The 27573-nt window shown below is 45.2% G+C and overlaps 1 protein-coding gene across 3 annotated transcripts in view; it reads left to right on the forward strand.

Annotated features, from left to right (window-relative positions):
- LOC115198976 (synaptotagmin-1) overlaps positions 1-27573 on the forward strand; it is a 238873-nt gene that overhangs the window by 89389 nt on the left and 121911 nt on the right. For all 3 annotated transcript variants that reach the window (XM_029761443.1, XM_029761447.1, XM_029761444.1), the window contains exon 3: positions 16841-16932. The gene's annotated coding sequence lies outside the window, so the exon portion shown is untranslated. The remainder of the gene's footprint in view (positions 1-16840; positions 16933-27573) is intronic.

The raw sequence follows: 27573 nt of genomic DNA on the forward strand, positions 1-27573 counted from the left end.
CCTGCCCCAGATATTTTACATAGTTCTCACTTTGATCCCACTAATACGATCCTCAATTTGATCCCACTGACAGGATCCTCAGTGACATTTTTTCTCTTCATAACGCTGCCACCGTGCATGAAATGATTTGCTTAATGCGAGCGACTGCTCTCTCTCGCTCCCTCTCTATGTATCTTTTGCTGGCTCTTTCGCTCTCCTGCTGTTTTTGCCTAGGAGATTGAAGTCGTTGGAGGTATCGTGTGAAGGTGGTAGCTCTTTACCTACACTGAGTAATGGAGGTCAACGCAGAGGGCAAAGTCTATCAATACGAGTTGACATGAGAGAGTTCAGCTATAAGCAAGACATGTGAGAGAAGACATGCTGTGACAGTGGTATCTGCAGGTGAATCATAACACAATTCCAGTATCTGACATCCAGGGAAGAAGGTTTGGAGATCCCCACTGACCGTAAAACATTCAGCAGAAGACCTTGCGGTTGAGCACGAAGATGCCCTGGATTTACTGGCCACACCTTTGAAGTGAGTCTCTCCCGCTGAGGAAAGAGGAGCCTGTAGATCAGGAAATGCCCCTGGCTTAAAAAACTGTTTGGTTGGGAGTGGGACACCACTGATAGAAGGCCAGACCAGGCACATGAAGCCTGCCCAGAAACATGAAAAGGAATCCATCTCGGAGATGTGTTGGGTTCTCCTGTGAGAAGTTCAGCTTCAGACACTGAGAAAACTTTGGATGTTCAGGGAGTTCCTCAAAACATCACAGCCTCTGAATCTGACATGTTTCCATTGGTCTTTGGGTACATAAATACCTACAATGCAGTGGTCACCTGTCCTCGGTTGGTAAAGGATATACTGTACTCCTCTGTAACAAGGCTAATGAGTCAAAAACATGTCCTGGACAGCTTAGACAATATTCTCAAGGAACACACTTTTCTCACGGGACATTCGCAGGCTTCATCGCTGCATTTTTCAGATCTCCTCCAGCTGCATGGTGACTGCACTGTGTCCGAGTGTCACGTCCTGACCATAGTAAGATGTTATTTTCTATGGTAGAGTAGGTCAGGGCGTGACAGGGGGTGTTTTGTGTTTTTCAATGTTTTGTTTTCTATGTTTAGTTTCTAGTTTTCTATTTCTATGTTTTTTGGGGGGGGGGATGATCTCCAATTAAAGGCAGCTGGTCCTCGTTGTCTCTAATTGGAGATCATACTTAAGTAGGGTTTTTTTCCACCTGTGTTTGTGGGTAGTTGTCTTCTGTTTCGTTTTCTGTACGTGACAGAACTGTGCGCTTTTGTTTTCTCGTTGTTATTTTTTTCTTTAGTGTTCTGAGTAAAAATAAATATTCATCATGAGCAATCAACACGCTGCGCTTTGGTCCCCTCTCTACGACAGCCGTTACACCGAGACGCTTTGGCTCACAAAGGACACGGCGAACGCCATGGGAAGTGGCACATTCTGGAAAATGCCAACCCGCAGCTATTTTGAACACAGTGATGTTACTTTTTACCCATCAGCGTTGTCCTGAGGCTCACCGGAGGGTGGTTTCACTGCTTCCTGGATAAGGATCAAGAGGCTGTGCTGACAGAAACATGCCCATCAGCCTACTGGTTACTGAGCACGGTGTGCTAGCCAGAAGAAGAGGCCACACAGCCAACAGCATCACAGCCCAACCCCCAGTGTAATGCACACGTATCTGTAAAACCCAGTACATTCAACATGCTGCTGCAAATGAACGTGGATAGAAATACAAAATCCTGGGCTAATCCTTCATTGCTACTATGAAATAAAAGGCTTATGCCATTAGACCTCGTATAGTTCCACAATCCTGTGTGCACCCCGACCAAGACAGCGGAGATGCAGGCTTTAGTAGTGATTAGATGTGATTGGTCGGTTCTCATTAAGCAGCGTAGCAGCGCTCTGGGTCTAACTCCCTGACAGAGTAGGCTAAGGTCCACCAGGGCTAATGCCATACATGCCTTTCTCACTCGTCAGTCACTGACCTCAGTGTGTCCACCTCGTTTCGTGACCTTGCATCATTTAGACACTGCTTAATGCTGACAAGTGTCGTTGTTCACCATGCTTTGCATTTGCGGCAGCATAGCCTAGTGGTTAGAGCATTGGACTAGTAACCGAAAGGTTGCAAGTTCAAATCCCCAAGCTGACAAGGTATAAACCTCTTGTGCTGCCCCTGAACAAGGCAGTTAACCCACTGTTCCTGGGCCGTCATTGAAAATAAGAATTTGTTCTTAACTGACTTGCCTAGTTAAATAAAGGTGAAATAAATAAAATTAGAAAACCCTTTTGGAATTATGTTAGCACAGCTGAAAACTGTTGTTCTGATTAAAGAAGCAATAAAACTGGCCTTCTTTAGACTAGACTATCTGGAGCGTCAGCATTTGTGGGTTTTATTACAGGCTCAAAATGGCCAGAAACAAAGAACTCTTCTTAAACTCATCAATCTATTCTTGTTCTGAGACATGAAGGCTATTCCATGCGAAAAAATTGCCAAGTAACTGAACATCTCGTATAACGCTGTGTACTACTCCCTTCACAGAACAGCTCAAACTGGCTCTAACCAGAATAGATAGAGCAGTGGGAGGCCCCGGTGCACAACCGAGCAAGAAGACAGGTACATTAGAGTGTCTAGTTTGAGAAACAGATGCCTCACAAGTCCTCAACTGGCAGCTTCATTAAATAGTATCCGCAAAACACCAGTCTCAACGTCAGCAGTGAAGAGGCGACTCCGGGATGCTGGACTTCTAGGCAGAGTTCCTCTGTCCAGTGTTTGTGTTCTTTTGCCCATCTTAATGTTTTATTTATATTGGTCAGTCTGAGATATGGCTTTTTCTTTGCAACTCTGCCAAAAAGGCCAGCAGCCCGGACTTCACTGTTGACGTTGAGACTGGTGTTTTGCGCGCATTTGGGCGGAGGTTTCTGGGAGCAAGATTAGTGGGAGAGCAACATTATGTCGGCAGGTAGCCTAGTGGTTAAGAGTGTTGGGCCAGTAACTGAAAGGTTGCTGGTTTGAATCTCTGTGCTGACTAGGTGAAAAATCTATCTGTGCCCTTGAGCAAGGCACTTGCTGTAACTTTATTTGCTGCTGTAAGTCGCTCTGGATAAGAGCATCTGCTAAATGTAAACATTTTTGGATTTGAATGTCCTTTCTGTAAAGGCACCACAATAGTCAAAAATGGTTTCCTCTTCATTTCTCCTTTCCTTTATCTCCAGAGAAGAGATAAAAGAAAGCTTCTTTAGGCTATCCAAGTGATGTCACAATGACTCTATTGTGACAGCCACCATTTCAGTGATAATGCCAGAGAAGCCGGTGTTTGGAGGATATATTGGCATTGGTGGCGTGCCAGTATATCCTCTATAAACCGGCTTTGAGGGTATTATCACTTTTATACAAAATGTTAGCAAAATATAAAAATATTGATTTACATATTTTCATTAAAAAAAAATATTTTATTGAATTTAATTATACTATTTCATCCTTCCCCAAGATATAGTCCCAACACAAATCTAGGGTTGCTACCCAAGCCGGATGGTCGTTCGTTCTATTGGTTCGGTTGCCAGAGACGAGACCCAGTCGTTCAGTCTTTTTGTTCTGTTTCTATGGTTGCAACCCAGTCATTTGTTCTAAATGTTCCATTGCCGTTGTGGCTGGCAACGTTCTTATCCCTTGCTTGCTAGCTAGCCAACTACGGCTAACTTACAGTCACGTCAAACAGTGCAGCCAGAATAACAACAAATTAGCTGCATTTGCATTTATTTAAGCTGTTTTCTAGTGACATTTACTTGGATACATCCATAACAATGAGCTAATAAGTCATGATTTCATCTGCCATAGAAAATGTGCTCTCTCATCAGGACACTGTCGTTCAGAGGAGCTAGGCAACAACACAGCTAATAACAATCACTTCAAATGGAAGCTGGAAAGGCTGCACTTCATTTCGTTTTACCTGTTTTCTATTGATATTTCTGTGTATATATCCAAAACATTATGCTGATTCATGATTTCGACTGGCTGAGAAAAGCTGCCTGTCTGTCTGTCTGTCTCGTCCCGACTCCCGACACGTTCATTACTATGCGACAGCTGGAGATCGAATTTGAATATTGAAACAATGTTGCAAATATAAGAGAGACAGACAGTAAGGTTTATACAAATCTCCGTGGTGAAAACTAAATGTTAGTCTAAAAGAAATGTGAGATAATGTCTAGATGCTTTTTATAGTGGAGATCAAGTTCATAAATTGTCTGGCTGGGCTGATGAGACAGTGGATTGTGCAGTCAGATGGAACACAGTAAATAGGCATTTTAATGTCATAGATTTAGCCGGTGATAACTTGTGGAATAGACACCGGATGGAATGCGGTTTTAACCAATCAGCATTCAGGATTAGACCAAACCATTGTATAACTTCCGATAACTACCATCTATATATGAATGGCAAAGGCCAATGAAAAACCAACACCACACCATCACACAATGTCCCAACTCCAATGAAGTCTTGTTCACAGAAGAATAGGAGGAGTGGGTCTGCTGATTGTGAGTTGAATGACTAGGTCCCTGCAGACTCTACAGACTGGGGGCTGCATCATTGCTCTGCTCTAGCTCCTGCTTCATAGAGGAAGAGGGAGAGAGATTTCTCAGCCCACGGACAGCAGAGCAGCCCGATGCCAAAACACCCAGATGCTTATTTAATTCTGCGCTGGCTCACAGTGGGCTGTAAATTGAACATGGGAGCATAATTCTGGGTGTCTGTTTGTTGTGTTTAAACACTGGCGAGCCGTCTGCCGGCGTCGCTTCATCAGCCGTCCCCCTGACTTCTGGGCGGCTCTCCGCCCCTCCCCGCTGCAGAGGTGTGTGGAGCAGGAGAGGAACCGAAACCAGCCCAGAACACCTGCTAAGGAGAAAGAGAGTGTAAACTGAAAAGAAGATTGAATCTTTTTCTGTTAATGAAAGGATTCAGGAACTGAAAAATGTCCCGGCTCTGAAGAAACAGTGTTAATTTTGCACCGCTCTCTGAGTCAAAAGTTATAAAAAACAGAAGTGATTTCTCAGGGGAATGTCCTATTGAGGCCTGTGCACACAGCGAGGGGTTTTGTAGCCAGCCATTGTATCAGGGCACTCGGCCTCCCCTCCACACAAAGACACAACGGTGCCGTCCCTTTTCCTCTCCAATGAGTCACGATAGCGGTGGTCCCGACGATGTCGGACATGGCACAGTTACCAACCCAGTGGGTGCCAGATGTGAAGGAAACCATTGTGGGCTTGTAAGAGCTTGTCTTGGTTATTCATTTAAACATGCCTTTGTATGTTCGGTGGAACCACTAATAATGAGTCAATGTTCACAATGCAGAGTTGTTCGAGGCATCTGTCCTTCTTTCTTGGAATTGCCCCCACTCAATCTCCCCACTCCATGCCTTCTCAGGATGACGCAACAAGGATACTCCCTTTGTCCATTGTGATCTTACTGACTGCGTACTGTAGGAGTGTAACCTGCATGCTATTTTGGTAACGAGATGCCACATGTAACTGCAATTTAACAGGTGACTTACTGTAATGCAAAATAGAGGTCATTGGCGACCCTTTCTGTCATAGTACTTCACTATGGCCTTCTTTATGTCGGACTTGTGCTCTCTGATGGCAAACATAAGAAGAGGTGGCAGATTTGAGCCTCCGATTGCTTGTAATTAGGATTATCCATAATCTCAGGGGGTGAGTGAAAGTGAGTTATAAACTGGGTGTTTGAAGCCCTGAATGCTGATTGGCTGAAAAGTATGGGGGGAAAAAGTACTTTTTACTGTTCTAATAACGTTGGGAATCAGTTTAAAATAGCAATAAGGCACCTTGGGGGTTTGTGGTATGTGGCCAATATACCACGGCTAAGGGCTGTATCCAGGCACTCTGCGTTGCGTCGTACATAAGAACAGCCCTTAGCCATGGTATACTGACCATATACCACACCCTCTCAGGCCTTATTGCTTAAATATACTCTGTTACATCCTGTATCGGTTTTATTTTTTATTTTCTACCTAGTTTATCACACTCTGCTCCTCATTGATGTCATTCGCCCGTTCACTCTGTATTAGGTGAGTGTTAAATGTCTTATTAGCATTGCATAGAGAATAGGTTTGCAGTAGAGTTGCTAAGAAACCACAGAGCTTCCCCAGAATGTGCTGTTATTTCTGATAACCACGTCACGGCTTTCACACCTCCGAGAATAAGTACAGCAGCCTAGACTTTAAAGGCAAGGAGACTAAAGGAAGACAGAGTAGTTCTCCCAAGGATGGAAAATCATTCTGTCTCGAGTAGATTTGAGAATTTTGAAAGATGAGCATGCATCGTTGAGCTCTATCAGCTTTTGGGGTTGTTTTTCATTAAACCTCGCACAACAACACAGACATAGGCAGATAAGCCATTTTTAGAATGTGTTCTAAAAATGTGTTGGGAGCTAGCTTAACCCTCATGTCACCCTCCGCTTACTGAAGATTGAGATGTAGCACATTGAAATGTCAGCTCCTCTTAGTGTCGTCAGTGTTGCTGAGGGCTGCGGTATGATTACCATACGGTTGGCGTTACCTCATTATCCTCCGCCCTGTTTATCTGCCTCTCTCCTCAGAGACGCGGGGCAGATGGACACGACACACACAGAGCACCACAGAATGTAGAGGAGAAGAGATCCGAGTCAGCCCGACTGTAATGGCGGACAGTCTGACACAACAAACAAGGCTGATGACAGTGGGCAGCCTGTGGAATTGGAATGGGTTGAAACCAATTAGAGCGAGGTTTCATTATACATGGTTTGGCAGCCATCTTGGATAAATATACACAATGTATTGTGTCGAATAGCAGTAACAAAGTTTAGAGTGAGTTTTATGAGTTATACAAAACCAAAGATTCAGCACTGTTTACAAAGGCAAGGGTGGGCCACCAAGTACGCTGTCACAGGGTCTTGGAAGCTTAGTCAGGCTCTTAACAACCTGTAAAGGGCTTCTCACAGAGTAACAGCAAAGATAAGCACAAAAAACCTCTCATGTCCTGCCGGAGTGGTGCTGGAAGTGGGTGACAGCTTGACACCACTGTGTCCCATTTCTCTCTCAGATGGGCTCACTCCGAACCCTGACCTCAATCTCCATTTTGTTTACCCCAGCAGACTAACCATGTACTATTTGGCTGTGAGTACCCTCTGTCTCTCCTTTAACTCCACAGAACATAGTGGACGTTTTCATCCTGATCCAGGCAGTAGCCCCCTCCACCGCATTTAATCTGCATTTAAAGAGGAAAATAGAATGCAGGCATCTGTTGGGGCACCCACTCTGGGTAATAACAGGAGGACTGAGGGAGCACATGAAAGTCTAGGCCTGGTGCACAAAGAGGCCAGGGTAGAGGGGAGAGAGAATCATTGACCCCCCCAGGCCCCCAGAGCAGAGGCTTTTACAGGGACAAGGCCAGCTTTGATCATCCAGGGGTAAGAGGCACTGTGGATAAGTGTGAGAGAGAGAGAGAGAGAGAGAGAGAGAGAGAGAGAGAGAGAGAGAGAGAGAGAGAGACGGAGAGACGGACGGGGCAGCGATCTGAGGGTCTTTGTAAAGTCACAGTAATGCGCCGGCATCCATTTTGTGCCCTCGGTATTATGAATTGGCCTCTGATGAAAGACAGTGCCAGGAAAGTGCACTTTGATAACTATCCCAATACTGTTGCCATGTAACATAATCACAGCGGCTATTACAGTCAAAATGGAGACCTGTAGACTGAAATGGAGGGATATGGAAGTAAATGGCTCTAGATAATCAACAGAGAGAGAAGATGGAGCTGTAACAAAAGACTGAATCTGTGTGTATTCTCATGTGGCCACCATCTCAGCATGCTATGCATCTGCTATTAATACAGTGTTGATGAAGCCAGGTTGCGTCACCCTTTTACTCCGACATGTAAGGGCTTGCATAATTGGCTTATGGTTCAAGCTGTAGATGTCATCAATAACTCAGGCTTGTGTTGGTACTGCACTGAATGGTGTTCATCTCAATGTAGGTCAAATAGCGCTAAAAACAAGACTCATGAGACGTCTCCCCTCTGCACGTAGGTTCCACTGTTTCCTTCTGTTCTCTTCTATTACAGGGAAAAGGTTCACTCAGGTAGTCATCCAGATATGCAAATCATCCATGGATGACAGATCCTGATGCGATACGTCTGTCATCGTGCTGTATGATTTAACCGTCACAACGGTCTCTCTTCTCTAGTCAGGGGTCAGATACTAAACTACCATACACACTGCATTCCCCAGGTGCCATTGGCTCCACCCCTTCTGTCCCCATTTTAATCGCCTGTCCTTCACACATATGCAACTACATACACACAGCCTACACACAGTATGTGCACACAGCTTCAGGTTTGTTCCCGTGATGCACACAGGCAGCTGTTCTGCCACTGCCCTGTGGAGGGAGAGCAGTGAATCCATCCAGTGGACCGATCACATGCAGTTCACAGTGCACAGCCTCAGGAGGTTTAATGAGTGGAGGAGGGCCGGCACCCAGCAGCAGCAGCAGACTCTCCTCACTGTCCGTCTCAGCTGTTCATTATGGACCTGCTGCTCTGCTCCCCACTGCCAAAACTCAGGATAGAGTTCATTCCATCCTTCTAGATGATTTCCCATCGGTTTAGTTTGGCTGAGAGAGCAGGCTAACACACACGCGAACCCAGGCGCGCACCGCACGCACGCACGCACGCACACACACACACACACACACACACCCTGTGTGTACTGTGGTTAGTTAGTCACGTGCAGAAAGTTTGTTGTAAAAAGCTTTGGGATTACAGCTCCATGGTAAACAGGTTATTCTAGAGAGCAACATTGGTCTGTTTCTCCTGTATTCCTGACCACACCTGTGTGTCTATGTTCCTGCCTTCGAATGAAAACGCCACCAGAGAAATCAGCCCAATCGAAGACCCATCCTTACAAAACCCGATTGGGTCAGAGAGTGTCTCTCTTGACTCTATAAAACAACCCATTCTCCTCCAGAAAGATCAATGCAGACCAATACAAGTTAACTTTACCCCCCAAACACACGTGGACTCTTTTCCAATGCCCAGATACGGCGGTCCATGAATTTGTTCTGAGAGGCCTCAATGATTTTCCACCGGTAGTCCAATGTGATCTCCAAGTAATTGAACGTGGAAAGCATTTGACACATTTTGCATTAGGTGTTATCGTTGAATTCCATTACGGTTAATGCCCGCTCAGAGTTCCTTCACTAGTGTACCGTCACACGGATACAGAATTGACTGTGAAATTGGACTACCGAGCCGAGATGTTTTCTCTCTACTCCCATGGATAATGACCAGTAAAGATAACTTGGGGGAGAATAATTGTTAAAGGAGCCTTACACATCATTTACATAGTTTCCATAAAAGGGACATGATTATGAGAGAGAGAGTTGGTCATCTCTGTCTCAGACTTCAAGCCCAGGCATTTCAAAGTTGTGTTTCACAACTAATGTCAGTGCAGGCTGAGGAAGTTTTGTGTGAAGCAATGCAGTCACGACTGAGGGAATCCCCCCCCCCCCCCTTCTTTCTCCCTGCTTTTGTCTTGCCCCTCTCTCTCAGTGGCATCCATCTCTCTTAGAGATCTTAGAGATCCACCATGCTCTCTTGCCCCAGGGGGCAGCCTGGATACTGTAAGAAAGCCTCTGGTCTGTGAGAGAATAACAATCACTTTACCTTGGATAACCCCGAGCGCATTGGCCACAGTAGTGGGGGGAGAGGAAGAAATAGGAATCAGCCATCCTTGGAAAAGATGGAGGAGCCCACGCTTAAATGGCCCTCTGTCAGCCAGGCGTACTGCTCTCTCTCTCTCTCTCTCTCTCTCTCTCTCTCTCTCTCTCTTTCTCTCTCACTCTCTTTCCACTCCTATGGCACTCGTATATCAGACACGACACCTGTCAACCTCCATCATGGTCATCGGTGCCCTAACAGGCCCTATCTCTGGACAGGGCTGATTAAGCTGGACCTAGAGTCCTGCAATGACAAAATGTGCGCCGGACCGAGCCATCCCACGGTGTATGAGCAGGTGACTGCCAGACCATGGGAAACAGGAGGGCTGTATTGTTCAATGACTGTGTTCCCATCGAGCCCTGGCTTGGACCACTGGAGGATGAATAAGGAAATAAGCCAGAGTCCTGCAGCCCAGGAACAGTTTCCTCTCCACTGCCAGCTGGTGGACCCCATCCATCCCCACCTCCTCTCCCCTTGCTCTCTGCTTACTATGGTCCACAGGCAGGCTAGAGATGGAGCTCTATGTGACAGCCAGTTACTCTGTGAACCAACAGAAGGAAGCTGGAGGGGAGGCAGAGAAGAGGAACTTTCACCAGCCAGTGCAATTCAAACAGTGTTTTTTTTTGTCTTTGTTTGCTTTGTTAACTCAGATGTGGAGGTGTATTTCAGCACCCTCAATGGAAAATGACTAACCTCTCTACCCTCATCTTATTAAAACACTTACAATCAGCCATTTTCACAGACCAATTCGAAAAGCCACAGGCCTTTGTATTTGTGAAAACGACTGCACTTACAGGGGATCTTTTGATCAGGGCGTTGTTGCGATTGCAGCGGGTATCTGAGGGCTGCATCCCCACTAAACACTCTGTCTCCAAAGTTTCTGTTGTTGTCAGAGAGAGTGAGTCACCCCCAAAGTACCTTGAGACAGGGATTAAACACGGAAGCTCGTCTTCATCACAGTAATCTTGTTTGCTCAGAGGGCAGTGTCTATAGAGGACGGAGCGCAGCCACTGTCACAGGGATAAGGGTCTACCTTAGGGACGATGTGATCGCTAGCTAACTTCTTGTTCTTTAAAGGAGACGAGGCTGAACAGCGTTGGAGCTGTGTTTGTGTTTGTGTGTACACATAAAGAGCTTCTGTATGTGGTGTCGCTGCGGCTCAAGGACCACTAAAATATTTACAATCACTCAAGTGGACCTATAGTACTATTCAGTACAAATGACCGCATTGTAGACTGCTGATCACAATATTGTAAAGTAATACAAGGTCTTAAATATCCAGATATTGTGAATTCACTATTGATGGCAGCTGTTCAAATAGTTTCCATGTGCTTTGACATGGAACATGGGAGAAAAATACATGTTGATCAGCACATGTCCACAGGACATGTCTGCCAGAGTCCTGGGAGTTTACAATTTCAATTGATTGCCTGGGTTTGTACTGTAATTACTCTCACCACGAGCCGCCATCAGCCAGCAGAAGGAGCGGATTGCAAGTGTGTCACAACGGGATAGCTAATCCACAGAAATAGCCTGTTAACACGGGGTGGCATGTCTCCACCCAAGACGTATGATTCAAGCTTTGTGGGCATGCCGAGAAAGGTTGGTGGGAATAAGAGTCAGTCGGGGAGAACTGAGAGAGTTGTCCAAAAAATTATGAAAAAATACTATTCGTAGAGATAAGACTTGAAACAATAACAAAAGCCTTCTCGCTGGGTTTTGTTTGTCACCTGTTCCTCCGTCGTCGCTGCATCTCCTTTAAGCCTCGTAGCACTCTTGATATTTCACCGGTGTTCGTGTCTACAATCAGACAGAGTACAAGCGGGGAACGAAAGAACATTATGAGCACCGTAGATTGCTTGTGGCTGACAGCCCTTACAAACAGCCAGCGCAAGGCAGACAGACAGGCAGTCCAGTCTCCTTCTGTATGGAGAAGTATGGAGGAGTGACAACGTTCTCAGTCTTTATGAGCGAGTGTAAGGTTGAAATGAGAGAAAGCAGATGGAAATCAGTATGCTGGAGAAAGTGTTGTTCCACCTTCGTTCTTCAACGTATGGAACGTTTCAGAGCTTCAGTAGAAAGTATTAGATGAATGCACTAACTGTTAAGACGCTCTGGATAAGAGCGTCTGCTAAATTACCCCAAAAATATATGCAAATGTAAAGTATGAGGGGGTGAGATTGTTCTTATCTTTGTCCTAGCTGGCTAACTATATGTCCTATATACCTACCTCTGTCAACTAACAGACCCAGGGTAATATGCTTGTGTTGTTGCACACAAAGCACGTCAAAACAGACAACTTAACAAAGTCCTTATAGCATTAGCTGTGGGAAGTTGTGGCAAAATGTCTTAAGGACAACAAAGTCAAGGTATTAGAGTGGCCATCACAAAGCCCTGACCTCAATTCTATAGAAAATGTGTGGGCAGAACTGAAAAAGCATGTGCAAGCAAGGAGGCCTACAAACCTGACACAGTTACACCAGCTCTGTCAGGAGGAATGGGCCAAAATTCATCCAACATATTGTGGGAAGCTTGTGGAAGGCTACTCGAAACGTTTGACCAATGTTAAACAATTTAAAGGCAATTCTACCAAATACTAATTGAGTGTATGTAAACTTCTGACCCACTGGAAATAAAATCTGAAAGAAATAAAAGCTGAAATAAATCATTCTCTCTACTATTATTTCACATTCTTAAAATAAAGTGGTGATCCTAACTGACTTAAGACAGGGAATTTTTACTAGGATTAAATGTCAGGAATTGTGAAAAACTGAGTTTAAATGTATTTTGCTAAGTTGTATGTAAACTTCCGACTTCAACTGTAATTATACAGTAAATACTTAAGTACCTTCTCCAATCTACAGTACAGTACAGAGCCAACTACAGGTATCACTCTATAGAAATCCATTACCCCAAGTATTCTAGTGATTGGACGTTGCTGCTTTCCACAGAACTGCCTGGTTTCACAGAATGTGCTCAGACAGGATTGTGTGATGAGACTTCTCTAGCTGTCAGGAAGGCTGTTTCTTTCACTCCAGGCTTTCTGTCAACACCAATCATCTCAGTGGGTAGACTCTGAGGCAGAGAACACCAGTATCCTGTCCTTCTTAAAGGGGAAAGAGGAGATGGGCTACTATGTTTATATGCCTGTTTTGTTGAGGCGTTGTATGGTGTCCCAGCGCATGATGAAAATACATACTAAAAGCTAGATTCATATTCGTAAAAGACAATGGCTTGGCTATTGTCAGAATCTAAATGATTAAAACTGAGCGAAAATGTGTTGGTTCTTCCCTCTATCAGGAATCAAGGTAAGACCCAAGTGCAGACTGTGTTAAGCAACAATGTTTATTGTAACCACAGGGGCAGGCAAACGACAGGTCAAGGCAGGCAAGGGTCGATAATCCAGAGCAGAGGCCAAGGTACAGGACGGCAGGCAGGCTCAGCGTCAGGCAGTGGTCAGGCGAGCGGGTACAGGGTCAGGACAGGCAAAGGTCAAAAACCAGGAGGACGAGAAAAAGAGAGACTAGGGAAAACCAGAAGCTGAGACAAAATGCTGGTAGGCTTGAACAAACAAGACGAACTGGCAACAGACAGACAGAAAACACAGGTATAAATACACAGGGAATAATGGGGAAGATAGGTGACAGCTGGAGGGGGGTGGAGACAAGCACAAGGACAGGTGAAACAGATCATGCTTTGCCATCGTATTCCATATTGGATCCCCCTTCAAAAACGATGGGATGGTATGAGCCAATGGTCAGGTCATTACACCAGCTGACATATCTGGAGCGTTGGGTTTCTGCCTCAGTGCCTGTCAAGGGGAGCAAGGCTCTGGTGATTGGCACGGCCAAGTCCTCAAGGTCATGTTTGTTTTTACCGCTCACCCCTCACTGTAGATTACTGGGGTAATATATCTCCTGTCATCCATCCCCCAGCACTGGTCCTTAAACCAGAACACACATCTACATATGGTTTCTACCACTTGTCTCGTTCATGTTGTAACCCAAGCCAGGGAAACAGACCAGAACACAAACCTTGTATGTATGTTTTGTCTCTAAGACATGGAAATGTAAGAGATGGAAATGTAATCTCTCCCTTTGGCATCGCACTGAGCTGAGGGTTGTTCTTGCCGGGATTGCAGACCATAGCTCTCAGGAACCGGCCAAGGCCGCATGGGGCCTTACATTCATCACAGGGCAACGAGACGGATCGCATCATTCAACCGGCTGCCGCCCGAGACCCATTCAAAATGGCCAGCGTTAAGAGCGAAGAAGCAATAAAGGGCCACCGGGTCAGAATACAGAGGAGTTCTAGCAGAGGCATCTGATATGAGGATGATGGAGATGGACTCACGTGTTCAGGCAAGCAGAGAGGTGGAGGGAGCGAGGGAGGTGGAGAGTGGTGGATACCCTAAGTGGAAATGCAGGATGGAGGAATAACACAGTGAAAAGAAAGATGAGGGGAGGTGGGTGAAAAGCAGGCGCCACGCCAGGAAAAGGAAACTTATGGGAAGCACCACAAAGGGTGGTTGGCTGTTGCAGATACTGTAGCTGACAAATTGTAGGAGTCACGAAAGCCAACGCTCATTTCCACGAAAGCGGCGGTTTGGATATCATAACGACAATGACATTGTGTTCCTACGATGGCGGTTATTTTTACACGCATCTAGCTGAGCGGTGGAAGTGGTAGCGAGCCCATTGATTTGCTCAAAGCCATTGTTCTGTGATTACTTGTCACAACGCTACTGTGCTCTGTGTGTACATTGAGTAATATACACAGGAGAACAGCTGGAAACGTTGGCAGTGCTAAATCTAATGTGTGTGGTAAGGTTCAAAGCAATCCCACTAGTTACTTACTGTAGCATAGACACTCAAACAAGTACACACACACACACACACACACACACACACACACACACACGCACACACACACGTCACCTATCTGGTGTATGTGACAATAAAAATAACATTGAAAAAGTACACACTCTTGAATACTAAAGAGATGAATGACTTGTGATGAGGTGTGTGTTTGTGTTAGTAATGTGGTGGAGATTTCATTCATGTCCATGTATTATACCAAGCATCACCATATCATCGTCTCCTTCCACGTATTTAGCGTGCTGTATGTCACCCTGACTGAGGATGGCTGTGCTGGGGTTAATATCAACTGTTGACAGAGTGGCACCAATTGTTAGGCAAATGGAATTCATCGATATGTTAACAAGAGCACGTGATTCATTCTATAGCAGGAACTTAAGGCTGAAAAATGTATTTCACGGCACTGGCTACATCTATGGTAATACATAAGGCTATAACGGGATATAGCTCCATTGAGCTCCAAGTAGGGAGATGAATAATGTTATCGTGTGGGAATTCAATGGCAACTTACCCTTCTCTTGAATGTTAATCAGGGGATGATGATGGGGGGGGGGGGTCAGGGGATCTCTTGATGGCATGTTGTTTATATATAGCTAACAGTACGCTTTAACTTGAAATGAAAATGACTTTCTGACAAAATTAGAAACGTGTAATATCTGAAAATGTAACTAGCCAGACTATTTTATTTTTATTTGACTATGGATGGACGCTTCTCTGTCATGGATTCCATGGTTGCCCTTAGTTTGAAGATGTAATCCGGAGACAGGTGTTTTATACAACAGCCTTCTGTGTGTTCTCTTTTTGTCTCCGTCTGCATATTTATTTGCAATCAAACACCATAATTTTCTAATTCATACTCTAATTCCACCGGGCATTCCATTGATTTCAAAACTCGGTCCTCCAGAAAGTGGAGAGCAACACTTAAGCAGTTCTACTAGGTGATCTTTGAAAAAAAGCTGTGTTAGAAAGGATTACCTACACGTACTGACCAGCTCATGTTATAGACAGAAGCGTTCTACATGGCAGACCAACCAAAACTCATCTCTCGGCATGTCCAGCCCATACATTATCTCAGCCAATCACGGCTAGTAGGAAGGTTCCTGGCTTTTTCCATGCCTAAACCAACTAGGCTCGTAATTTAACCCTAGTTTCCTGAAACGAGACACAAATTGCCTCTGAATTTTTGTGCCTTTGTGTACCTGCCAGTGCCAGCCGGAGGAAATAGCTTTTAAAGGCCCGGCAAATAGCTCCTCAATAATAATGGGGGAACGAATAGGGAATCACAAACTCCATCTCCACATCCCCACGCCGTCAAGATGGTGCAGATAGCTCTCCATCACAGCAGAACCTTGAGACGTATGCTGCAAGGACAGATCTTATTTGCATTTTTTATTTATCCATTTTGAAATAATATATTCTGTGATTCTGTGAATATCCATCCAGGTGTTTATTGGATATTGGTTTTGGATACATTTTAAAACCAAAATACAGTCAACCGATCACATTAGTTTCATTTCAAACATTATTTACAATGAAATGAGACATTGAAGTAGTATTGAAAATCCTCTGCTGTGACCCTAACTAGAGATGGTCCGCACTCCTCCACATCCTCCTCCTCCTCCACACTGGAGTGCCTTTCACACTGTAGTGGCAGGCAGCATCTGTGGGGAGGAGATCCCCAGCTGGTCCTCGTCCCTGGTCTCCAGCTCATAACTTGGTTCCACCGACTTCTAAATGAGCACGACCAATCGGCTGTGCAAGCGCTCCATCGATAATGGATCCCTACCACCCCCCACATTGACACACACACACACAAACACACACACACACGCGTACAAACACAACTGAGCTGATGGAAAAATCAACTGGGTGAAATGACATTGGTTCACTTCACCTTGCCTTGGTTATGGATACTGCCATTTGCCGTACACATTGATTGGCTGGAAGAATTGAAATGCAAATGCTATTGGTCTTGTGCGCCTGGCTTATAAAGTACTCTTAAAAGAAAATGGCTACTCTCAAGAACACAATATGTCATGAATCGATACATAGAATAGCAAAATATCTGACTGGGCTAGTTTAAAATGTCTCTTGAAAACAGTAACCGACCTGCAGTAACTAGTCTCAATTCAGTTCTATGAACTTTGCATACTTTTTGTTGTTCCACATTAACATGCTCCGTCTGTATCTTCCTCAGCTGTGAACTATCTCGACTGCGTGCAACTCCTGTGTAAAGAAGAAGAAGCAGCATTGGAAGACCCCCTAGCAGCAGACACTGTTGAGTTAAAGGTTAGTCTCTGTTCCCTCGTCCTCCAAGACAGGCAAACAAAACAGACACCCTGTCTCAGTGGAAATGCCACAGGTCCACAGAGCCACTCTGGCTATTCACTGTCTCAGACCCCAAGGATCTCCAACCCCTATGGGCAAATAACCTCAGTCCCTGGTTCCTTATCCTTAAATGCCAATGACCACAGGGGGCAATCCCAAAAAGAAGAAGAATTCCACTGAGATTTTGTTTCACAATGTACAATGACTAATGCTAATTTGTATTCCGCACATTTTGTGTATACATTCATTAAACAACTCATAGAGGCCACCAAGAAACACTTGTAATAGAAAAGACACATCAAACAGTGGTACGCAGCACTGAAAGCCTCATTAGTACTGTAGAGTAAGATATGTGATACTACAGTCTCTGGCCACCATAGCTCATTCATGGACTAAAGACTTGGACTAATAAAGTATTGATTTGACCTATTAGAGCAGGAAAGGCACAAACATACTATATACATTAGGCTATAATGTAAAGAGCTCCAAATAGGAAGATGAATCATGTTATCGTGTGGGAATCCAATGGCAACAACTGTAGTCCTTATCTTGAATGTAAGTAGGGGGTGGGGGGTGGGGTGGGGGGTTCAGGGGTTCTGTTGATCTCATGTTGTTTATATTCATTTTTGCACACTACTGCACACATTTGAATGTCATGCTGTGGCAAACAATAACAACCAGAGCCACATTTTCAGATCCAACAACATACGTGATAATCCTCTCTCTCCAGCTAGGGGAGACTGAGCTTGAGTGGCCAAGGGCACAACATGGCAACCAAGGTCATCATAAATGTCAAACACAAATATGAGGACACCACACACTGTTGATCAACGTCGTATTTGAATAAATTGCAGGAAAACAAATGAAGAGTGAAAAAAACTATTAAGATGAAGGCTTAAGGGAGTTTTATCATCTCACACAAGGTTTCAAATATGGCTTTGGAAGGAATGAATGAATTCTGATTAAACCAGTGTTAATATAAGCCAGGCAGATTATATGGAGTCTTACCCTGGTGTAAGTTTAACCAATAGGGAACTCTGTCCTGGTCTCTCTTCACAAACCGTATTTCCTCCCTCCCTCCCTCCCTCGCACTACACTACCCAATACCACTCTACTATAACAACATGTACATCCAGCTGGCGAGACAGGTGCGGCGGGTTGAGTAGCCATTTGCTGAGGCGTTGTGGCTGATTCAGGCCTTGTTAAATTCCATTTTGTTTGTGAGCGGTGCTGAGCTCGGCCTCCTCTGGGCGTATAAGGGCAGACTCCGAAGCCACCGCACCGACTGGGGACCGAGGGGAGCAGTCCCAATTTTTCATCCTTATTACCCATGACATATCCAAAGTGGCAGAGTGCGGCCCATGGAGATATAGAGAGAAAGAGGGAGAGAGGGGAAAAGATAGAGGTGGGCACCTCAGATGAACCAGGAAGTCTGTCTCCTATCCCCCCTCCCCCCCATGAACCTCTGAGCAGGGCCCCAATCTGCCTGGATAAAACAATGCAATACAATGTCGGTGATTAGGGCAGACGAGGCTAAAGTAAAGGAGTCCCGGCCGGGTTCCCACCTCTCTCTCTCCAGTCTAACTCACTTGTCTCAGTAGCTCTGCTGCGAAGGGGGACGACGAACAGAGCATGAAGCTCGCTCTTTTACTCTGTCTAGCTATCTCAACGACGAGGCTAAATGAAGAAGTTACTTAACCCTGGAATGGCAATGGGGTTCTAGTCAAGGGCATCTACAAGGTGACTTCCATATGGAAGAAGAGGTAGTTGGACGGGGGTGGGTGTCTTGCCTTCAGCCACGTGACATGATTGGAGGGGGTTTTCTTTACTGAATGAGTCCCCCCTCTCCTCTGCTCTCCTTCCCACGGCGGAGATTAAGATCGCTTGTTGTAATTATTGCTCCTTGAGGCAGCCTAATTCTGCCAAGGAGATAGCATCACACCAGTCAGGTGCTTCAGAGGGGATCTGGCAACCAGCTGCTGTCGTCCTCTGTGTGTTCCGAACGACATTGTTTTGTGATACATGTCTGTTGATCGACTGACTTCGCTGGCTTCTGCCAATCCCCCGTCTGTCTCCAGATTCGCTCTACTTCACTAACCACATTATAGGAAAAAATAAGGGGGGGGGGAATCACACGCAAAAGCCAAAAACCCTGAGGTGTCTGGGATTTTTGCCACCTGACGTACTGCGTACGGCATCACTCATCCGCCACCACAGTCCCATGAAACATCTGTCTTAGACACACCGGGAGCATGGACCGCCTCCCATCCAAACACAGGTGATTGACAAGCACATTCAGCTCTGCCCAATGAGCAGCCATCTTTAACCGTGAGGAGCAGTATTGTAAGGGTATGAGAGAACACCAATTAACGGGTCAATATGCATACATTCAGAAACCTTCACAGGTGTGCGATATGTCATATAGTATATGCATTACAGGAGAAAAATGGGCACAACAGTTATTTGCTTTTCAAGTGATTCATGTTCAAGCAGGCAGTATCGTCACTAGCGAGCTCCTGTTATGGTAGTGACATTGAACGTTACAGTGATGACACTGAGAGTTATGGTGGTGACGTTGAGCGTAATGGTGGTGACATTGAGTTACCGTGGTGACATTGAGAGTTACGGCGGTGACATTGACAGTTATCGGTGGTGACATTGAGAGTAACGGTGGGGAAATTGTGAGTTACGGTTGTGATATGGAAAGTTGCGGGCAGATGGTCTCTCTTGGGAATGATTCCCCACCGAGAAATCATCTGCATCCGTGATAAGCTTCATTGGCTGTTCAGGACCGATGTTCTAATTCTCCAAAGACGAAGCCCAGCTAAACCCCGTTACAGACGTGTGTCGCCGCAAATCACCCTCAACAGCACGTGCATCACCCTGTCTTTCCCCAGCAGATCTATCGGTGACTCTTTGCGAGGGTAACCGCAATCAGTTCAAGCACGCGGCTGATCTATTGCCCTCGCTCAGCAGTGGAGTAGGATCATTATTTGGGTGTACTTTCCGTCTGCTGCTTTCATCAACAAGCCTTAATGATCCTCAAAAAACTGACTAGTGAATACGATCACATCTTATAGGAAGGGATGTGTATTAATTTGCTTTAATCGTGACGGAGTGACAGGCAATTAAGGAACGTGGTGTGTGTTTCAATGCCTCTGTCATCCCTGGGAATGTGTGGGCTGGATTAAAAAGCACATCAGCCCTCAGCTTATGATAGCGCTGGTATATGGTCGTGGAGGTAAAAACAGCTTATTGTCAAGGCTGTCAACTCCGGAACATGGAGAATGGAATCTCATAAGCATGAAGTAACATTGGTCATTGGGAATTGCCTCAACATGGGTGACCTTTGGCTTCATTTACTACAGTTGAGCAGGTTAATGTACATTGTCACTGTGCGTGGCTACTCATGCGTGGATTCATGTTAATGTGTGCGTGATATTAATTAAGAAGAGGAGAAATGTATTTAATCAGCGTTAGTGATTCTTCTGACCTTTATTTAAATTGGCTATTGCGGCTGTTTACAAGTCTCAATGTCATGTAGAGTGTGTAGGTCAATGAATTTTTTCTGGTAGGGTGGGTATGTTTTTGTGTGTGTGTGTGTGTGTGTGTGTGTGTGTGTGTGTGTGTGTGTGTGTGTGTGTGTGTGTGTGTGTGTGTGTGTGTGCACGAGGTGGGGGTGCTCACTGGCAGATCGTGACAAACCCTCAATCTCTATGTGGGAGCTGCTACTGCTCAACCACGACCATACATCCACATCTCCCTCTTCTGCACCCCCACTCTCTCTCTCTCTCTCTCATTCTTTTGCTCACTCTCCTCATCACCTCTATCTAACTCTCTCTTCCTCTAGCTTCTCGTCCCTGCTTTCTCTCCCTTGTTCCTCCACTCATCCATTCTCTCTCCCTCTCTCTCTAAGCGCTCTCCCCATCTCTCTCCCAGCAGGTCACAGCCCCTCCTGGTCTGAGCATAGACACCAGGGGGTAACCCTGTGATGTGGCCAGCTGCAGTATTCCCACACTGGGCCACTTCACCACCATCACGCTGGGCCCATCTCCTGTCAGACTCCCCACTCCAACCACACACACCGTTCACTCCACAAACCACAGCACCACCAGAAGACCACCTGCAGATCTCAGCCACTGCATGGCAATGAGCCAATCCACATGCTATCGGGAAGGGCAGAGAGTAGTTGGAAACATGAGAGCTGATGCTCAGGATTTTTAAATAAGAGAGGGAGAGAATCAGAGGTCTGAGACAGTCAGACATTTGAATGTATGTGTCAGTCTCAATGTGAACTGCAAAGGCATAAACAAGTCCTGACTTAAGTTGCACTCCACCATCAATGTGTTGTTCATGCCACGGATCAAGTTTCAAGTCAACTGTGTCATTCAGGATCTTGAGTCAGGATGGTGACCATGCAGCTCATTTCAGATATGACCAGAGTGACCTTGAAAGCCCTGGTCTGTGTATAGTAGATAGATGGGAAGGCAGCGGAATGGCTGCTGAGGTAATTTAATTATCAGACCCTCCACAGGCTAGGGTAATGACTGCTCTCCAAATCCTCCCTAATCCCCTATCCCAGTCCTCTACACAATCAGGCCCTGCCCGCGGGGCACTAACTGTCTGACACAGGCAGCACTGACTCCTATACCCTGACTCTGTCTGTAGACCCAGCCTGCTGGCATACAATACTGTAATATACAGTGCCTTCGGAAAGTATTTAGACCCCTTGAGCTTTTACACATTTTTGTTACGTTACAGCCTTATTCTAAAATTGCTTAAATAAAAAAAATATCCTCAGCAATCTACATACAATACCCCATAATGACAAAAGCAAAAACAGTTTTTTTGAAATTTTTACAAATAAATAAATAAACAGAAATACCTTATTTGCATAAGTATTCAGACCCTTTGCTATGAGACTCGAAATTTTGCTCAGTGCATCCTGTTTCCATCGATCATCCTTGAGATGTTTCTACAACTTCATTGGAGTCCACCTGTGGTAAATTCAATTTATTGGACATGATTTGGAAAGGCACACACCTGACTATATAAGGTCCCGCAGTTGACAGTGCATGTCAGAGCAAAAACAAAGCCATTATGTTGAAATAATTGTCTGTAGAGCTCCGAGACAGGATTGTGTCAAAGCACAGATCTGGGGAAGGGTACCAAAACGTATCTGCAGCATTAAATGTCCCCAAGAACACAGTGGCCTCCATCATTCTTCAATGGAAGAAGTTTGGAAACACCAAGGCTCTTCCTAGAGCTGGCCGCCCGGCCAAATTGAGCAATCGGGGGAGAAGGGTCTTGGTCAGGGAGGTGACCAAGAACCATATGGTCACTCTGACAGAGCTCTAGAGTTCCTCTGTGGAGATGGGAGAACCTTCCAGAAGGACAACCATGTCTGCAGCACTCCACCAATCAGGCCTTTATGGCAGAGTGGCCAGATGGAAGCCACTCCTCAGTTAAAATTAAATAAAGCATTTTTTAAAAAGGCACATGAGTTTGGAGTTTGCTAAAAGGCACCGAAAGACTCTCAGACCATGAGAAACAAGATTGAACTATTTGGCCTGAATGCCAAGCGTCACCTCTGGAGGAAACATGGCACCATCCCTACGGTAAGCATGGTGGTGGCAGCATCATGCAGTGGGGATATTTTTCAGTGGTAGGGACTGGGAGACTAGTCAGGATCGAGGCCAAGATGAATGGAGCAAAGTACAGAGAGATCCTTGATGAAAACCTGCTCCAGAATGCTCAATACCTCAGACTGGGGCAAAGGTTCACCTTCCAACAGGACAACGACCCTAAGCACACAGCCAAGACAACCCAGGAGGGGCTTTGGGACAAGTCTGAATGCCCTTGAGCGGCCCAGCCAGAGCCCGGACTTCAACCCATTCGAACATCTCTGGAGAGACCTGAAAATAGCTGTGGAGCAATACTCCCCATCCAACCTGAGAGAGCTTGTGAGGGTCTGCAGAGAAGAATGGAAGAAACTCTCCAAATACAGATGTGCCAAGCTTGTAGCGTCATACCCAAGAAGACTTGATGCTGTAATTGCTGCCAAAGGTGCTTCAACAAAGTACTGAGTAAGGGGTCTGAATACTTATGTAAATGTGATATTTTAGTTTTTATTTGTAATAAATTTGCAAAAATGTAAAAAAAACTGTCTTTGCTTTGTGATTATGGGGTATTGTGTGTAGATTAATGTGGGAAAAAACGATGGAATCAATTTTAGAATAAGTCTGTAACGTAACAAAATGGGTAAAAACTCAAGGGGTCTGAATACTTTATTTCACTATTTCGATAGGAGCGACGTGTTTGGTGAGTAAAGTACCAAAATACACTTCCATGTAGTGCATTGTGTGTGTGTGTGTGTGTTAATATTTTTATTTATTTATTTTATTTCACCTTTATTTAACCAGGTACGCAAGTTGAGAACAAGTTCTCATTTACAATTGCGACCTGGCCAAGATAAAGCATAGCAGTTCGACACATACAACAACACAGAGTTACACATGGAGTAAAAACAAACATACAGTCAATAATACAGTAGAAAAATAAGTCTATATACAATGTGAGCAAATGAGGTGAGATAAGGGAGGTAAAGGCAAAAAAAGGCCATGGTGGCAAAGTAAATACAATATAGCAAGTAAAACACTGGAATGGTAGATTTGTAGTGGAAGAAAGTGCAAAGTAGACATAGTAGAAAAGTAGAAATCTTCATTCCTCTCACGTCAGTGTCCTCTGAGTCCAGGATGGTTCTTGAGGTCTAAAGGGGGCCGTCCTCTCCATGAAAACATCTTTATTAATTACCCCTCCTGAGAGAGATAGGAGGTGACCACTGACCCTCTCAGAGGCCCCGGACCCTAGACCTGGTGTCTGGTTGTGGGGACTGTCTCCTCTCAGTCAAACCCCTTGAGAGCCAAAAATACCCACTACACACATTGCAGGGGAGCCACACCATCTTGTGGGCGGAGGAGAGTTAGCTTGCTTGCTCGGTCTACGTCTCTGCTTTCAATTTTTGGTGATTAGTCAGACACAAAGTAGCTGTTCACTTCCACCTCCAGTCAAGTAATATCCTATAATATAGTATAGTGAGTTGTGAAGATGACGTGATTAGATAGGCACTGTGAAAAGTGGTTCTTTTAGATGAAGAGACCCCTGGGTGTGAGTGGTGTGCCTCTGTCTGTTATCCAGCTGAAATGAACCTCTCTGTTTTATCAGCCCAACTCCATGGAGATTCAGTTAGAACAGAGTGTTGGTGATGGATAAGCCCTCCCTCCCTCCTTCCCTCCCCTCCTCTCCCCTCCCTCTCCCCTCCCTCCCTCCTTCCCTCCCCTCCTCTCCCCTCCCCACATCCCTACATCCCCCCTCCCTCTCCCCTCCCTCCCCCGCCCCGCCCTCCCTCTATCCTCCCCTCCCTCTCCTCCCTCCACCCTCCTCTCCCTTCCCCCTCTTCTCTCCTCTCTCCTATCCAAGCATCTGTGCAGAGTCAATGGTGTTGGCATGTGCTAATGACCCCAACAGGGTGGGTGTGTGTGTGTATCTGTGTGTGTGTGTGCGTGTGTGCGTGTGTGTGCGTGTGTGTGTGCGTGTGTGTGTGTGTGCGCCAACAGAGAGTGAAAGGAGCACCTGTGCGTGTTGAAAAGAGCCTGCTGGTCCTACGTTATGAACAGCACCACATCCTCCAGTCTGGATTGATAGAGCTTTAAGGCAGCTTCCTGCCTGCGGAACAGAGAGAGAGAGTGTAACGAGAGAGTGCAACGAGAGAGTGTAACAAGAGAGTGTAACGAGGCTATCAGATGTAATTAAAGCAAGTGTCTCTTCTCTGTAAGAAAGTCAGAATACTCTGAAATATGTCTGACTCACTAAGAATTCTTTGAACACTATAACACCCATGGGTAGTGTGGAAATGAGCTGACTATGACAGGGGCATGATAACCATACAGACTGGACTATTCCTGGGATGGAAGACAATGCAAGTGGCAGACAGGCTGAGTTGGATATCGACTATGACATATAATATCTCAATTTACAGGGGTACAGGAAGGGCTAGGACTGTCAAAGTATATCTTAAAATGTTGACCTTTTGGAGATTGGCTGCCTTTTTCTCTTCCCACTCATCTCTTTCTCCTGCCCTCTCTTCTACTCTGTCTCTCCACCTTTCTTTCTCTGTCTCTCTCTTCCTGTCCCTGCTGACCCTCTGACTCCCCACTCCTCACAGCTAGCATTCTTCGGGAAGACAAACTCTCCACTTCAGGCTCTCTTCATGAACTTGGCAGCCGAGAGCTAGGTTGTTAATTTATTTCCCCCTCCAAGAGAATAATTCTACTCCTCATTGGCCACTAGACAGAAGTCAGCCAAGATTATTTCTTGAAATATTTTTTATTGTTTTTTCCCCAGTTTTTTGTTCAACTTTTTTGGAATAGACCTCCTCTCTCTTTCTTTTTGGAATTGGCAACACTTTGTGTTCATCTCAGTCTGATTGGCTGGAGCCTCGTAGTCCCCAAAGCTTCCAGAACAAAGCCTGTTGACTGTATCAGCCAATGGTGGATGACAAAGTCTAGGAGAGAAAGGAGACCAGGATGAAATGTTTATTTTGCAGACTGGCTGTGTGGCAGCCATTTGCTGTTATGTTGTGTCTCACTGCCTTGATCTAGCTAGCTAACGGAGTCTGTTTGTTAGTTTGATTTGTTTGATTGCATGGATTCATTTTTGGTTTCTAGTCTCTTGTGACTTTTCATCTGAAAAAGGGAAACGTTTTTCTGTGACTACTGACTTCAAGGCTCATTACATCTAATCATGCAGTGGTGTACTGTGGCCTTGTTTTCTCTCAGTTTTTGTTGTTGTTTTGTTTTTGTTTTACCATTCACTGCATATTTATGATAACAGGACATAAAATGTTGCCATGGGGACAGACCCACCCCGGGACAACAGAAGGCATTACATCACCGGACCGCAGAGGAGAAAGCCTTCCAGCCAATCAGCAAACAGCTGATTGGCTGTTGCCAAGGTGTTGTCGAGATTTATTATTATTTATTTTTTATTTCACTTTTATTTATCCAGGTAGGCCAGTTGAGAACAAGTTCTCATTTACAACGGCGACCTGGCCAAGATAAAGCAAAGCAGTGCGACAAAAAGCAACAACACAGAGTTACACATGGGATAAACAAAAGTACAGCCAATAACACAATAGAAAAATCTATATACAGTGTGTGCAAATGGAGTAAGGAGGTAAGGCAATAAATAGGCCAATAGTAGCGAAGTAATTACAATTTAGCAAATTAACACTGGAGTGATAGATGTGCAGATGATGATGTGCAAGTAGAAAATACTGGTGTGCAAAAAAGCAAAAAAAGTAAATAAAAACAATATGTGGATGAGGTACAGTGAGGGAAAAAAGTATTTGATCCCCTGCTGATTTTGTACGTTTGCCCACTGACAAAGAAATGATCAGTCTATACTTTTAATGGTAGGTTTATTTGAACAGTGAGAGACAGAATAACAACAAAAAAATCCAGAAAAACGCATGTCAAAAATGTTATAAAATGATTTGCATTTTAATGAGGGAAATAAGTATTTGACCCCTCTGCAAAACATGATTTAGTATTTGGTGGCAAAACCCTTGTTGGCAATCACAGAGGTCAGACGTTTCTTGAAGTTGGCCACCAAGTTTGCACACATCTCAGGAGGGATTTTGTCCCACTCTTCTTTGCAGATCTTCTCCAAGTCATTAAGGTTTCGAGGCTGATGTTTGGCAACTCGAACCTTCAGCTCCCTCCACAGATTTTCTATGGGATTAAGGTCTGGAGACGGGCTAGGCCACTCCAGGACCTTAATGTGCTTCTTCTTGAGCCACTCCTTTGTTGCCTTGGCCGTGTGTTTTGGGTCATTGTCATGCTGGAATACCCATCCACGACCCATTTTCAATGCCCTGGCTGAGGGAAGGAGGTTCTCACCCAAGATTTGACGGTACATGGCCCCGTCCATCGTCGCTTTGATGCGGTGAAGTTGTCCTGTCCCCTTAGCAGAAAAACACCCCAAAGCATAATGTTTCCACCTCCATGTTTGACGGTGGGGATGGTATTCTTGGGGTCATAGGCAGCATTCCTCCTCCTCCAAACACGGCGAGTTGAGTTGATGCCAAAGAGCTCCCTTTTGGTCTCATCTGAACACAACACTTTCACCCAGTTGTCCTCTGAATCAGATGTTCATTGGCAAACTTCAGACGGGCATGTATAGGTGCTTTCTTGAGCAGGGGGATTTCAGTCCTTCACAGATGTAGTGTGTTACCAATTGTTTTCTTGGTGACTATGGTCCCAACTGCCTTGAGATCATTGACAAGATCCCCCCGTGTAGTTCTGGGCTGATTCCTCACCGTTCTCATGATCATTGCAACTCCACGAGGTGAGATCTTGCATGGAGCCCCAGGCCGAGGTAGATTGACAGTTCTTTTATGTTTCTTCCATTTGCGATTAATCACACCAACTGTTGTCACCTTCTCACCAAGCTGCTTGGCAATGGTCTTGTAGCCCATTCCAGCCTTGTGTAGGTCTACAGTCTTGTCCCGGACATCCTTGGAGAGCTCTTTGGTCTTGGTCA

The sequence above is a fragment of the Salmo trutta genome, chromosome 8 (genome assembly GCF_901001165.1).
Source record: "Salmo trutta chromosome 8, fSalTru1.1, whole genome shotgun sequence".
Lineage (NCBI taxonomy): Eukaryota > Metazoa > Chordata > Actinopteri > Salmoniformes > Salmonidae > Salmo > Salmo trutta.